The following is a 14,807-nucleotide window of genomic DNA, read 5'->3' as shown; positions in this document are numbered from 1 at the left end:
GAGTCGGCGTGAGCTGCCAGGTAGCCCCGTGACGCCAAGGTCTCCGCTATTGCAGTAAACAAGTCTCTATTAAATATTAGGGATCTTGTCGCCGCATCAATATCCAGAAAACTTCGACACCCACTGTAAGTGTGCTGCAGTGCACTGTAGAATCTGTTTCACATTACGTTAACGGCACTGATAACCATATCATTCTCATATTATATGTCTTTAGTAAGTGTTTGGGTAGTTTAGCCAGTTAAATTAGCAAGAAAGTTAATTTTTAGGGTGCCTAAATAGGTAAAAACGGCACTCTTTATAGAATCACATTGTTGTCCGCCTGTCAGTCTGTCTGTTAGGACCCCGTTTTGTCAGGAACGGCTAAATGTATATAGTTGAAATCCAAGTCAAATGCTAATATCTACTGTCCCTTCTCGGTGCAAAAGTTTAAGTTTCTATGCCAATGCAGTCTAAAGGCATACTCTCCTTCCTACATGTAGTGTTGTAAAAGAACTATAGGCTACCGTAGAATATCTTAACTAAGCATAGGCATCGGTAGATTTCCTAGGAGCATCGGCACAGGAGAGTAATTCGTTGTGGACCGCATCAAACCAGTCAGATAAAACAGTAATTGAAAAACTGGACGTGTGCGGATGGTCTCACGCGCTGAGTGTTTGGTACAAAGTTAATTACTTACACACATAGTTTGTCAATGTACTTTCATGAGAAAAGATTTATCATATAGTACTATAAAATGGAAAATAATGTAAATTTAAAGAGGACTCAAAACTAAATCATATCAGACACCACATCAATAGTGCATCGAGATTATGTAAACCATATTTCCCTTATTTATAATCAACTTTCATACTTATCACTAGTAACCGAAATCTTGCCCTTGATCATGGCGAAGAATTTGTACTAAAGCCGAAATAACAACAGTACTTATATAGACATTTTATGTTTGTCTAAGTAACTGTACTTGCATCAAACGTAATTTCTCTGTTTATATAAAAGCGTAGAATTTACGTGATCACTAATTTTTGTCACTCATAAAATGTAATTTATATTTCCTACGGATACAAAATACACAGTGGACGATGTGCGGTTGTAATCATGTGCGAGAGACACAAATAAACAAAAGACAAAGATGAGTCGTCTGCTCCCAGTTTCTCGCAAACAAATTCACTTCTGTTTCTTCCTCTACGGACGCTACCGATATTCCTACCATTTACTACGTCCTTTATGTCCTGTTACCAAAACTACCCTACCGTAGTTTTGGTAGAGCGCCACTCTAGTTACATTTTTTGATACCAGGAACGCCACCCATAAAATTATGAAGACGAAGTGTCTATGTAACTTAATTAAGTTCGTATGGAACCCTCAGGGCGCAAGTCCTACTCGTACATGTCTAGTTTTTCAATAACTATAAAATCCTCACTATCGCAATAAAAATAAGTGATATCGTTAATTATAGTTTTCGGGCAGTCACATTAAACCTGCGACACTCGGATATTAATTAGCAACACGTGTAAGATCGCATACCAGGTAACAATAATTTAATGTTAATAATTTGAATTAATTGCCACATTACAGTTACAGTGACACAACTTTATTCGCAAAAATCAGCAGTGTTTGCACGTGAACTGTATGTTACGTGCAACACAGCATAACGAAATTGCTTGCAAATTTTCGACGTCTCATCACGATTGCGCTGGCTGATGAACGTCTGCAATGATCCACCGCGCCTCCCAGTCTCAGCGCACGCGGTATGCTGCATATCTGGCCGGAACTCCTGCGAGGCAGTATATGGCTCGCTGTTGCCGACGAAAATGTTCTACAACGCAGTTACTGACTGATTTGTCATTGGCAAGCGCTCCTCTTCCGGACATCAGCGGAAGAACAATGAAGTAGTTTCTGCCTAGTCGTCTTGTTCATTTTCTGAGAAACTTTTGGGAGACCAAGTTACTCCTAAACAGAATTTCTTTCACTTTCTGTGTACTGATACATTCCATTCTACACGCATATTAGATATCATACATTAAAGCTCAGCAGCAATGTACGGTTATCTGCAATACTTAACGACGAAATAGATGAAGCAACATAATATATTATCAGTTCGGTGGAAATGAATGAAAATGCGGGAACATATCGCTAGATGTCTCTCAACTAGATGTCATACAGCGTGAGACCAGGTTGCACAATGTGATGCCCCGAACACGAGGCAGTTGAAAGACAGGAATGTACGGTATGTGTCATTGAGCGAGATGTTACGCTGCCCTGTACGGGTGTTCTTCATCAAATCATGACCCGGATCATTGGGAATTTGATTTGATTTGATTTATTCCTCATTTAGAGACCTTGTGCCTTACATTTTATAATAGGTCGTCAGTCTTACGGCTTTTCATGTAGGTTACAAAACATATTCCCTATCTCAAAGAGGAATTATCGTTTTCAACAATTACAATGGAAGTGATAATAAATTAAAAATAAAGTAGAAATTGAAAAACGCACGAAAAATATTCAAATTTTAAGATGTGATGACAGGTGATAGGGAAGACTCGGATAGATAGAGAGAGAGAGAGAGAGAGAGAGAGAGAGAGAGAGAGAGAGAGAGAGGAATGCTAGTCTCTCTGAGCCAGCCTGGTCTGCCAGCCTCAGTTTAATTTATGAATTGATACTTGTAAACGCTGTTTATAAAGACACTGTAACTATTACGTACACTCTGGAATGTGCAGTTCTTTGTTGGTGTAAAGTACGTTATTCCTTGGGGTTCTTAATTAACATTCATTTGCTGTATTATGTGTCTGGAATTTTACCTACTACGTTCGTTGTTAGAAATGTTACATCCTAACAGCGGTATAATGCTCTAGTGAAGGATATTCCTGCTGTTATTCTTAAGGTAGAACAGGTTTACAGGACTGACTGCATTGCACTATTTATTATAATTATTCTTGATGTTATGTAAAGTTCTCTGCGGTACGTGTTGGTGTAAGTGTTCGCTGTGTGAGTGAGTGTATGTTTCAGTACTGTAGTCGGTGTCGGTGTACGAACTGGAACTGCTGTTTTACGAGATTCACGTGTGCTGTAGTGTTCTGTTATACGGCTGGGTCTGTCCGTAATCGTCATGTAGTGTCATTGTGACTTCGTCAGCGATCCTTTTTTTATTCCCACTCGTCTTGGTCTCTTATGGTCCGTATCATGTCATTGGGAATCTGAGAAAAGGACGGAGTATGAAGACTGTAGGCCAGGGGTTCGTATTACTCACAGCACTCTTTCACGTGCATGTGGAGCGTTCCGAACAACAGGTACTGCTGCTGATGGAGGAGAGGTGGTCGCTTACGATCAGTCACAGCAGCAAACGTTCGCTACCTTCTACAACACGCAAGAGAGGCATGTTCCCCACAGTTCCCCACAGTCGTTTAATGAACAAAGTAAGAGCATACGGACTATCAGATCAATTGTGTGATTGGATTGAGGAGTTCCTAGATAACAGAACGCAGCATGTCATTCTCAATGGAGAGAAGTCTTCCGAAGTAAGAGTGATTTCAGGTGTGCCGCAGGGGAGTGTCATAGGACCGTTGTTATTCACAATATAAATATATGACCTGGTGAATGACATCGGAATTTCACTGAGGCTTTTTGCAGATGATGCTGTGGTGTATCGAGAGGTTGCAACAATGGAAAATTGTACTGAAATGCAGGAGGATCTGCAGCGAATTGACGCATGGTGCACGGAATGGCAATTGAATCTCAATGTAGACAAGTGTAATGTGATTCGAATACATAGAAAGATAGGTCCCTTATCATTTAGCTACAAAATAGCAGGTCAACAACTTGAAGCAGTTAATTCCATAAATTATCTGGGAGTACGCATTAGGAGTGATTTAAAATGGAATGATCATATAAAGTTGATCATCGGTAAAGCAGATGCCAGACTGAGATTCATTGGAAGAATCCTAAGGAAATGCAATCCGACAACAAAGGAAGTAGGTTACAGTACGCTTGTTCGCCCAATGCTTGAATACTGCTCAGCAGTGTGGGATCCGCACCAGGTAGCGTTGATAGAAGAGATAGAGAAGATCCAACGGAGAGCAGCTCGCTTCGTTACAGGATCATTTAGTAATTGCGAAAGCGTTACGGAGATGATAGATAAACTCCAGTGGAAGTCTCTGCAGGGGAGACGGTCAGTAGCTCGGTACGGGCTTTTGTTAAAGTTTCGAGAACATACCTTCACCGAAGAGTCAAGCAGTATATTGCTCCCTCCTACGTATATCTCGCGAAGAGACCATGAGGACAAAATCAGAGAGATTAGAGCCCACACAGAAGCATACCGACAATCCTCCTTTCCACGTACAGTACGAGACCGGAAAAGAAGGGAGAACCGATAGAGGTACTCAGGGTACCATCCGCCACACACCGTCAGGTGGCTTGCGGAGTATGGATGTAGATGATGTAGATGTCGGTTTGTTCTATGTTTTACATCTGTCGCGAGCCGTCTCTGTCTAGTCGTCAGATGGCGCTTCAGTCGATTGTCAGTTAAGTCATTGGTTGTGGTTCCTTGGAGCGGTCGTTGGACAGATACAGAGGCAGTCATCCGCAGTCAGGAAGAGAGAGACAAGAGGCACATGTGATGTACGGTGGGGTATTCATGGAACTTAAGCACACACGATTGTCTAAGCGGCCTGTGGTCGGTAGGGTTGTGCTGGTCGGCAGTTTTTGGCCTTAATTCCAATTACACTGCATTAAGGAGGCATAGTTGATGATTTAGGTGTTAAAGTGCTGTTCATTTTGTGGTGCAGTTTGTTCCGCCCTGTGGGGTAATGTGCTCTTTACTTTATTGGCGCATGTGCTCCCGTGTTGAAGATAGTTCCGCCACCTAGACAGCCTGTCGTTCTCCGTCACATTGTGGTGCCTCTGTTTGACATTATCAGAGTGCCATATATGTGTGTTTTAAAACTTCCTTTAATTACAGCTTCTTCAGTGTGCTGTGGGATGTCGATGGTGGAATCCGAGACTCCAGAAGACAGAGCTGAAGCCGGATCCCACCGCACCGCTTTTCGTCAGGAAGCCGAGCAAGTTCAATAGCGTCGAGGGGCAGTGCAGAGTTATACAGCGATATTCAGTAGCATTGCTGTATTACGATAATTTACAGTACTCCGATGGGTGCAGCGCAGTGTCAGAGTGCCGCCCGCAGTGTTGTGCCGCGAGTCCAGCTGGCTATGAAACTCCTGGTATGGCGACACCGCGGCTGTCGCTAGCAAGGCCGCTCAGCTGGAAGCCGGTCACTCTCGCCTGGTCGCCGCTCGCTGGGGCGTCGCGTCTTGCGCTGTGTTGCTGCCAGCGATTCAGGAGACTGTCACACTCCCTGGTCCCCACCGCCCTCTCTCACGTTTAGCCTGCTGTGTCCGAACATGGGACGAATGTGCCTGTGGCCCTCAGCTACTGCTGCTCGCAGGACAGGACCGGACTCGAACCCGCATCCCCGCAACTTGCCACTAGAGGTGCTTGCCGACTGGCTACAGCCGCAGTCGTCCCTGGCGCTTCTGCACCTCCTGCAGCGTGTGCCTCGCCCGGACCCCGGTAGGCCAGGTGGGAAGCTAACGTGGCTTATCCTGAGCCTGCTGCAGACCGCTGTCACTGCCCTCCTTCAGGCAGGCTGTGCAGTCTCCCAGTACCCAGCTGCCGTTCCGCCCCACCCCAGTGTTGTCTCCCTGGAGGCGGAATACAGCTCAAACAAGTACTTAAAATTAAAGTACAGGATTACATAGAATATTTACAACATCGCTGCCAGAATGGCCCACATTTGTCTCTAGATAAAATTGCACATATGTTTATATTGCTTTTTCCTTCGCTTCTGACGTACTGCCAGAAAGACACAGAAACTATGGCAGGGGTAAGTTCCCATACGTCATCCACTTACACATCGCCACTCCCGGCTCTGGCCTACTGCCTCGCCTCATGCATCGCAATAACTTAACGAAACGCTGCAGATCCTTGCCTCGCTGTTTCACCACTCGAAACTAATCGTACGTGCCATACCCCGGTGCCGCTCCGCGCCATGTTTACCTTGTCTGGCATACAGGCTGCCCATTATTACGACACACTGCCAGCGGCCCCAGTTTTCATCGACCAATCGCGCCTTTACGAATTTTTAGCAAAATTTCCCTTTTCTATGACTAATACCAGCACAGCACATCTCCTTCCTTTCAACAAGATTCGTCCCGAATCGAAATATAACAGCAATGGACTGTGGCTGCGTAAACATAGCTTGTTCACAAAACTTACATTCTACAGACTAAAACTAACGAGAACATCAGAACATTAACTCTATACCTATACATTGTTTGCACTGGTTAGCCATGCGTAGGCAACTGGTGTGCTGGCACCTCCTCTACTGGTGCACGTTTCCACACTCTCCACAAAGCTGTACTCGAGAAAAACACAGAAACGGCGCACCCTGTGGCTGACATGCTCACTGTCATTATTCTGTCGATGCGATGCTGTTTTAACGTTCGAACGTCTTCCAATACTCTATTAGCCATGATGAATCCTTCCTGTGCATTAATAAAAGAATGCAACGTTTCCAGAAACTCTGGATTTAGCGAGGAGTTTAAATATGCCAGATTCTGGTTTGGCAATATCTCCGGAACGCCTTCACACTACAAGTCACTGCAACAAAGTGCGACATCCTAAAAAATTCCCTATAGTTCACTCTGCCCCTATCGTACTCTCTGAAAATAGTCTCCACCATACAATTACAAAACTAAAACAACAAACAAGAAAATCGCAACTATTATCTGACCCACCAAAACACAAAAGAAGTGCAAATTATCTCTTGATACAAAAACACTAAATGTAAAGTTGCCAACAATACTACACATATAATAATTTACTACCTCCGTGACCAAAACGCATACGGAACGTATTGCATCTGCTTTTCTCCCTCCGCCGCGATCTTCTTCCTCCGTTTGCTTTGCATAGCCTCTGCAAATGGGTCACTTCCTAGTAATTTACTCTGCTTACGTGGATAACGGTTGAATTTGTTGGAAGCTACACTTTAACATTTACATGTGAAGTCATCTCCACAACCTGGTATGATCCGTGGTACATCGTAAAGATTTTTCTCGTCTTTCCCTTAGATGTATACGGATTCGTAATCATTACCCATTGACCTACCTGTACAGTGGTAAAGATCCCAACCGCTTATTCTTTTCTTCCTGCCTTTCCAACGATTTCGTATTGGCCTTACGTACCCTCTTCCAGACTTCCTGTATTGTACGTGCAAATATCCTCACTGCATCCCTTTAGCTCTCGATTTCGGACATAGAACGTCAAATGGTGATAGCATCTTTCTTCCATACACCACCTCGAACGGTCACATTCCGACCCCCGAATGTATTTTGATGTTATAACTCGATACAACGTACGGCAGATAAACGTCCCTGTTATCATGGTTTCCATTCACATAAAAACTTAGCATCTTTCAAATTGTCTCATGTTCTCGTCCCGTTTTCACATTCGCCTGCGGATGAAATGGACTATTCCGTAATTTTTTCATTCTCAATAACCGACACAACTGTGGCATTAATTCCGTCATGAAGTTTGTTCCCTGATCCGTAATTATGGTATCAGGCACCCCAAACTTCAATAACCAGCTATTGAATAAATTTTGTGCTACCGTACTTGCCTGTTGCTCTGGTATTGCGACTATGCCTAGAAACCCTAAAAGTAATTAATTATAGCTAAAACGTAACGATTACGTGAAGGTGTTTTGTTATATGGTCTGATGTATCCAGCCCCATAAACTGGAAAGCTTTCGAAGCCTTTGGTAATCGTTACAATGGAATTTTTGCATGCGTCACATCCGGTCGCTACGCACACAGTACACAATTTGCTACGTGTTGCTTCACATCCCTTCTCCGAGTGTGGCACCAAAATTGTTCTGCTACTCGTCTTTCCGTTGCTCGACGACCCCTATGCCTTGAAAGTACATGATCATGGGCCTGCTTTAAAACTTCATCTCTCAAACTCTTTGGTACCGCTACCCGTGGTCCACACCTGGTAACTCTACATAACGAATTTCCCTCCGCAATGAAATATGGTTGAGTTCTAAAACCCTGGCACTTCTCATCCTCTGCTCCTGCCCTTTGCCATTCCACGACACTCTTACTCATTACTTCCAACGCGTCTAACTTGCGAATTAATGCATCTGCATTGCCGTGTTTCTTCCCTGGCTTATGAATTATTTCAAACTCAATTCATTTTAGAGCTCACCAAGCTAACCGACTAGAAGGGTCCTTGAGTCCCAGTAACTATCTCATCGCTGCATGATCTGTCACGACCTTAAACTTCATACCATAAAAGTAACAACGAAAATACGTTATTCTATATGTTACAGTCAACATCTCCTCCTCCATTGTAGAATAATTCCGTTCTGCCTTGATCAACTGGCTGGAAGCATACACCACCGGATGCTCCTGTCCCTTTACCATTTGCCCCAGAACACATCCTACTGCGCCATTTGACGCGTCACATGATAAGATGAAGTCTTCTTCAAAATTCAGAAACACCAACACCGGACCATAAACTACTCTCATTTTTAATTCATCGAAAGCTTGTTGGATTTCCTTCGTCCACTGAAATTTAACACCTTTCTTTAAACGTTTTTATTAACGATTCGGCTAAATTAGCAAAATCCTTTACAAAATAACGATAAAATGAACATAACCCTATACACAATTGTAATTGCTTCGATGTACGTGGTGTCGGAAAATTTTGAACTGCCTAGGTTAACCAAGTATCGGTTCGAGACCCTTGTTTACCGATTACATGACCTAAACATGTGATCTGCATCTGCGGAAAACTACATTTTCCTATACTTAATGTTAACCGTGCTGACCACAATCTTCTAAGGACTTCACTTAAACATGATACATGTTCTGGTATATTCATCGGAAATACTATAATGTCATCTAGGTACACCATGCAAGACTTAGGTTCCAATCCCCTCAAAATCCCATCTAACAATGGCTGAAAAGTGGCCGGTGCATTCTTCAACCTGAACGGCGTAGGTATATACTGATAGTGTTCCCCAGGAATAGTAAAAGATGTCTTAGCCCTATCCTCGGACACTTCTTCCAACAGGTGGTATCCACTCTGTAAACCCATCGTCGTAAAATAGTTGTGTTGTCGCGTCTGTGATATTCGCAGTCGGCTATGCGTCCGAAATGGTTTTCACATTCAGAATCCTATAATCACAACAAAACGGAATATGTAAGATATGAAGGTCAGGAGACCACACCACCCCTAAATTTCCTTCTACCATCCAAGGACGTGTTAGGTACGAGAACTACATTGCCTGAATACTGCTCTATGCTCTATGCTCTATGATTCCACCCCGTAGTTGTTCTATTAACTCCTCTAGCAGCAGTTGCATATGACGTGCTACAGTATATGATTTCCTAAACACTGGTGTATTATCCCCAGTTGCTTTGTGATGCTTCATAATCAATGTGGCCAGTAACCTACCCTCTGTTCCGAATAAATCGCTACATGTCAATAACAGTTCCTCCTATGCAACCCTGTCGTCTCCCTGCAAATGCTGTAATCTTCCCCTCAATTGTGCTGCGTCGAGTTTTGCTTATGGCTCGCCTCTAAATCCTCCCTCTCCAGGTCATCTTCATCGAAAATCCCTAATGTGGCCAATAACAATCCTTTCGACATGCTAAAATCTGCTCTGCCAAAGTTATCTATATTAACAGGAACCCTATAATCTCCTTCCACATAACTTTCATGAGCTAAACTCCTCCTCATAAAACAGTATGCGTTATCCAACTCTTCATTACTCGAGACGGGCTCCACCATGTACTACTTCTCCTCTGGTAAGTTCTTATTTATCGAAACCCAGACTACCTTCCCTGTACCTGCCGGTATGTTATCCTGCTGATCGACCTTTAATGAATCCGCTCGCAGTTTAGCTGGCGTCACCTTCGCGTTAAGTGCACATTGCGACATTCGTCCGTTTGCAACCGTTTCCCCATGCAAAACGTTGTTCCATTGAGTTCCACTGTTTGTTGTCAAAGACCTATCTCCGCACGATGTTTGTCAAGGAAGTCTATTCCGAGAATCACCGAATATCCCTCACCCACACATAGTAACCTCTACCTGCCTATTAAATTTAGTTCCTGCGATCACAAATTGAAGTACCGTCGTACCCAGTGACTCCAATTTATCATCCCCACCCCACATAACCTATACGTGATGGCTCAAGCCTTCTCCTGCTAACCGGGTCTAGACTGATAACAGCCACGTATACTCCCGTGTCAACCTGAAACCTCTGTTCCCTTCCGTCTACCAAGAATAATAAGTAACATTCCGTCAGTGCACCTACAAGCGCATTACGTAATTCCACGGGGATCGCTCTCTGACGGTTGAAGCAGTCCGGTTCTCGTTCAACGGCTGCAGTCGCCGAGGTTCCCCCCTACTTTTACTCCTGCAGTTCACTGTACAGTGACCCATTTTCCCACATGAGTAACACCGCAACTGACGCTGACACTGCCTCCTAATATGCCCTACCTGGACACAATCAAAACACTTAATTTCCGCTGCCAGAACTTTATGCTCCACCCTTTACTTCGTCTCATAACCTACCTCCTTTAAGTATGTGACAATCCTTAGAGTCGCCGCAAGATCACTGGGATTCTCCATTCTCACCCCACGTGACATCTCCGGCGGTACTCCCCGCAAAAACACATCTAGCGCCCTGTTCTCGGCCTCCTGTAACAATAAGCCAACAAGCTATTGGTCTCCCCATTCGGTGACTGTTCGAACGTTTGTGCATTGAGCTCTCGAGTCCTGTCGGAAAAAAATCACCACAGTCTCATTTTTTCTCTTAAGTGACGCACTTAATTTTTCCAGAAAAACCTGGTGCTATTCTGTTTTTGGTAGCAGTAGTAGTAGTAGTAGTAATAGTAGCTTTATTCATCCGTAGATCTCTTGGGACCCAGTCACACCTTGGTTGTCGATTGAAATCAAGAGGTTGGTTGACAAATGTTGGTGTTGAGATAGCAACTAGCCCCAAATTTATTTTCAGTTCCTTCCTGCAAAAGGAACCATTGCCGGTTTCGAGTTACTACGATTCATCTTCAGACGGTTTTCATGCTTTCATTACATGTGGTGCATTTTTTATAGGTTAATTGCCCTAAAATATAAATAATTCATAATTATAAGCACGCCACGCAGATAGTTCCATTACAGATTTGCACTGGATGTGACTTACGTGATATGTCGGTTTGTAGTGTTCGTTTTCACAGACCAAGAGATGTCAATACATTCCCACTGAATTCTTACCGTTGCAGATGTAAATTTCTTCTCACTGAACACCTTGGATTTGTCACAAAATAGATCTCTAACACGCACCACATGTTTTGATACGTACAAAATGCTTACAAACATATGGATGTCAAAGATGTTATAATATATCGTAACATTACAAAGATGTCTCATGTGTGGAAAAAGACCATATATTCATTTATCCAACTGAAATGCCTTTTACACTAGTACAGAAAGACATTGATTATGTGAGTTTTAGAGCGAATACTGTTACATTAATTATAAAGTTGTCCCTTTTTTAGTACTGTATAGGGAGGATAGTACATTATTTACCTACTTTTAGCATCATGACAACTGTAGTAACATATAAATTTGCTACTTGATCTGCAGATAGACGTAGGAAAATTATTTTCTTTGGAGGGTGGAAAAAAATTTTTAGAAATTTTTCACGAACGGGGTGTTACTACAATTCTCATGATGCTAGATGTAAATAAAAAATGTACTGTCTTACCTATACAGTACTCAGAAAAAGAAACATGGAACCACTTCATAGTTAATGTAACAGTATTCGCTCTAAAACTCACAAAAACAATGTCTATTTGTACCAGTGTAAAAGCCGTTTCAGCTTCATAAGTGAATACATGATCTTTTTCCAAACATGGGACATCCTTATAATGTTACACTATATCATAGCATCTCGAGAAGAGGACAAGGATGGGAGATGGAAACCACATTGGAGAGGAGCGTGCGGGATCCCAACCGGTAAACTCACCTGAGGACAGGCAGCAGTCAGGCAACACCCCGAAGCCCCAAAAAGAATAAAATAGAAGGGGTGAGCAGGGAAAGAGCGGATAGTGATAGCATATAAAACCAGGAGGTGGGACCGCCGAACTGCAAGAGGAGGGGTCCCAGGTCACAAAGAAAATTATCAACAGGGCTAGTGGGAAAGGCACTGGTAACTAGATAACAACGGTAAACTGGGCCCAAGTGTAGCAGAGTGGAAGGGGCAGCTGATCCATAGACTTGACTGCCATTGCCCATACCAGACTGAACTAATGCCCAACAAAGGTGGATAAGGAACGAGCAATCTGCCGCCCAGGAGGTGTGGGCTAGGAAGTGAAGGACATTGAGTTTACGAAAACAGTCAAGCTTCAGATGATGGCTATGTGGCAATCAAGTAAGCTCGTTGTCCAAACGAAGGCCCAAGAAAAGGAACTGGAGGCCCATGGTCAAGTTTTGGGCATCAAGGTAGGGGATGGGTTGTAGTATGCCACAGAAATGCACCAATGTCGACATACGGCGAGAGAACTGATGTGGGAAAGTTTCCACGTAGGAGCAAGTGAGACGGAACCCTGGAGCTGTCGTTCCACACCAGGCAAGAAGTGGGAGCTAGCCAAAGCACAGAAATCATCTACATACAGAGCAGGGGTGACTAACAGACCGGTAGAGGACACAAGTCCATTACTAGCAGTGTATGAAAGAAGAGCATATAATACGGAGCCCTGTGGACCGCCATTCTCCTAGGTCAGCAGAGAGTTGAGAATGATTCCCACTCGAACTCTGAACGACTGGTTGGACAGGAATTCGTGAATAACAATCTAGTTCCCTGAAGCCCACATTCATTAAGTGTAAGGAGGATGTGACAGCGACATGCTGTATTGTATGCCTTTCAAAGAACGAAGCAAACTGTGACAATATGGCAGCGCTGAGAAAAGACTTGTCGAATTGCGATTTCCAATTGAAGCAGGTGACTGATCAGAGATCGTACCTCCCTAAAGCTACACTGGTGAGCAGACAATGGGTCCTGTGATTCAAAGCCTCATTTGAGCTGATGAGCACCATCCAGTCTAATAACTTGCAAAGGACATAGTTCAGGCTTACTGGCCAGTAACGATCAAGGAACGATGGATGCCTGCGAGATTTAGCGAGAGAAACCACAACACTGGCTTTCCATTGAGAGGAAAAAATGCCTTGGTTCCAAATATTTTGAAACTACAGGAGAAGGTAATGTCCTTGTGGAGATCTGAAGTGTTGAAGCGATTGGTTATGGCGGGAATCAGGGACAGGGGCTGAATTTTGGGAAGAAGAGAGGGCCAGAATAATTTCCCATTCAGTAAAATGTTCATCGTACGGATTTGGATAAAATGGCGCTGAGCACTATGAGACTTAACTGCTGAGGTCATCAGTCCCCTATAACTACTTACACCTAACTAACCTAAAGACGTCATACACATCCAGAGGCGCGATTCGAACCTGTGACTGTAGCGATCACACGGTTCCAGACTGAAGCGCCTAGAACAGCTCGGGCACTCCGATCGGCATTTAGTGTTTGGTTACCAGGGATAAAACATTAGCAGGAAGCTTCAGCCCACTGTTTCTGGAGGAATAAGGCAGCTGTATAGAAGGCTCATGCTGATGATCTTGCAAAACAGGGCGCAAGATGTTCCACAAGAACTGATTGATCTGTATAAAGGCCACCTGGAAGGGCAAGGCCCGGAATGGTAGATTGCCACTGACAACCTTGAAGGTGGGAAGGGAACGAGAAAGTCATTGGGGTCACTATCAAAGAGGTCATCAAGTGGCGACCACTGTAATGAAGGAAGAAGGGGAGGGGAAGTGAGCGAAAGATCAGTGGCAGGGAAAGTTCCATATGCCACATTAAAATTAGTGAAGTAGCCATCCTTAAGAAGGCACAGGTCGTGGTCGAGAAGAAATTGGGCAACGACGAGCTCTTCAGTAGACAAAGAAGCACTGCCCCACAAAGGGTGATGAGACCGCAAAGAGGAGGAAGGGAGAGAGACTTAGGACAGCTGGTGTAGGTGGCCTGTTAGGAGTGAGACAGAGGTAGCAAACCAAGACTGCAGAGTCGAAGTGGACTTGGATGGCCACTGCTTCTAATGTTCTAAAAACGTTGATGCAAACCAATGTGTGTACGCCACTAGTAGCCGTCAAATGCCCAAACCAGTTCTGACACGATGCACGAAGGTTTGATGAGTGAGCATCAATAAAATGAGATTGCTGGAGAGTGACATAAAGTGCTGAGTAAATGGCAATAATGGATTCCAATACCAATGAACTTACCATTGAACAAGCATGGAGCAGGTACCCAAATGTGAGGTGAATGGGCTGGAGCCAGTCATGCCACTGGGTCATCATCCATCACCAATGAGGACAGGGTGACATACATAAATAAGCGGTCAGACAATTTGCAAGAAGGACGACGGCACCTCCTGGGGCACCATGGAAGACTTGCACTGAGGCTTACGTTTCTCCTCCTTCTCTTTCGTAGGTTGAGGAGGGCAGGGCATGGAGGGAGAATGGGCACGTTTAGGGCACATGGACTGTGTGCACCATGGCCAAGATGAGATAGCGTCCTGTTTGAGAGACACCAGGGCGAGGCGTCCAGGAGAATGAGGAGGACACTTTTCCAGCTGAGGGGATGGAGTGGCACCTGAAGGGGGACATCGGAACCACAGGGAAAGGGAAAAGGAGAG

This window comes from Schistocerca gregaria, chromosome 6 (assembly GCF_023897955.1).
Source record: "Schistocerca gregaria isolate iqSchGreg1 chromosome 6, iqSchGreg1.2, whole genome shotgun sequence".
In the NCBI taxonomy this organism is placed as follows: Eukaryota; Metazoa; Arthropoda; class Insecta; order Orthoptera; family Acrididae; genus Schistocerca; species Schistocerca gregaria.
This window is presented reverse-complemented; position numbering follows the sequence as displayed.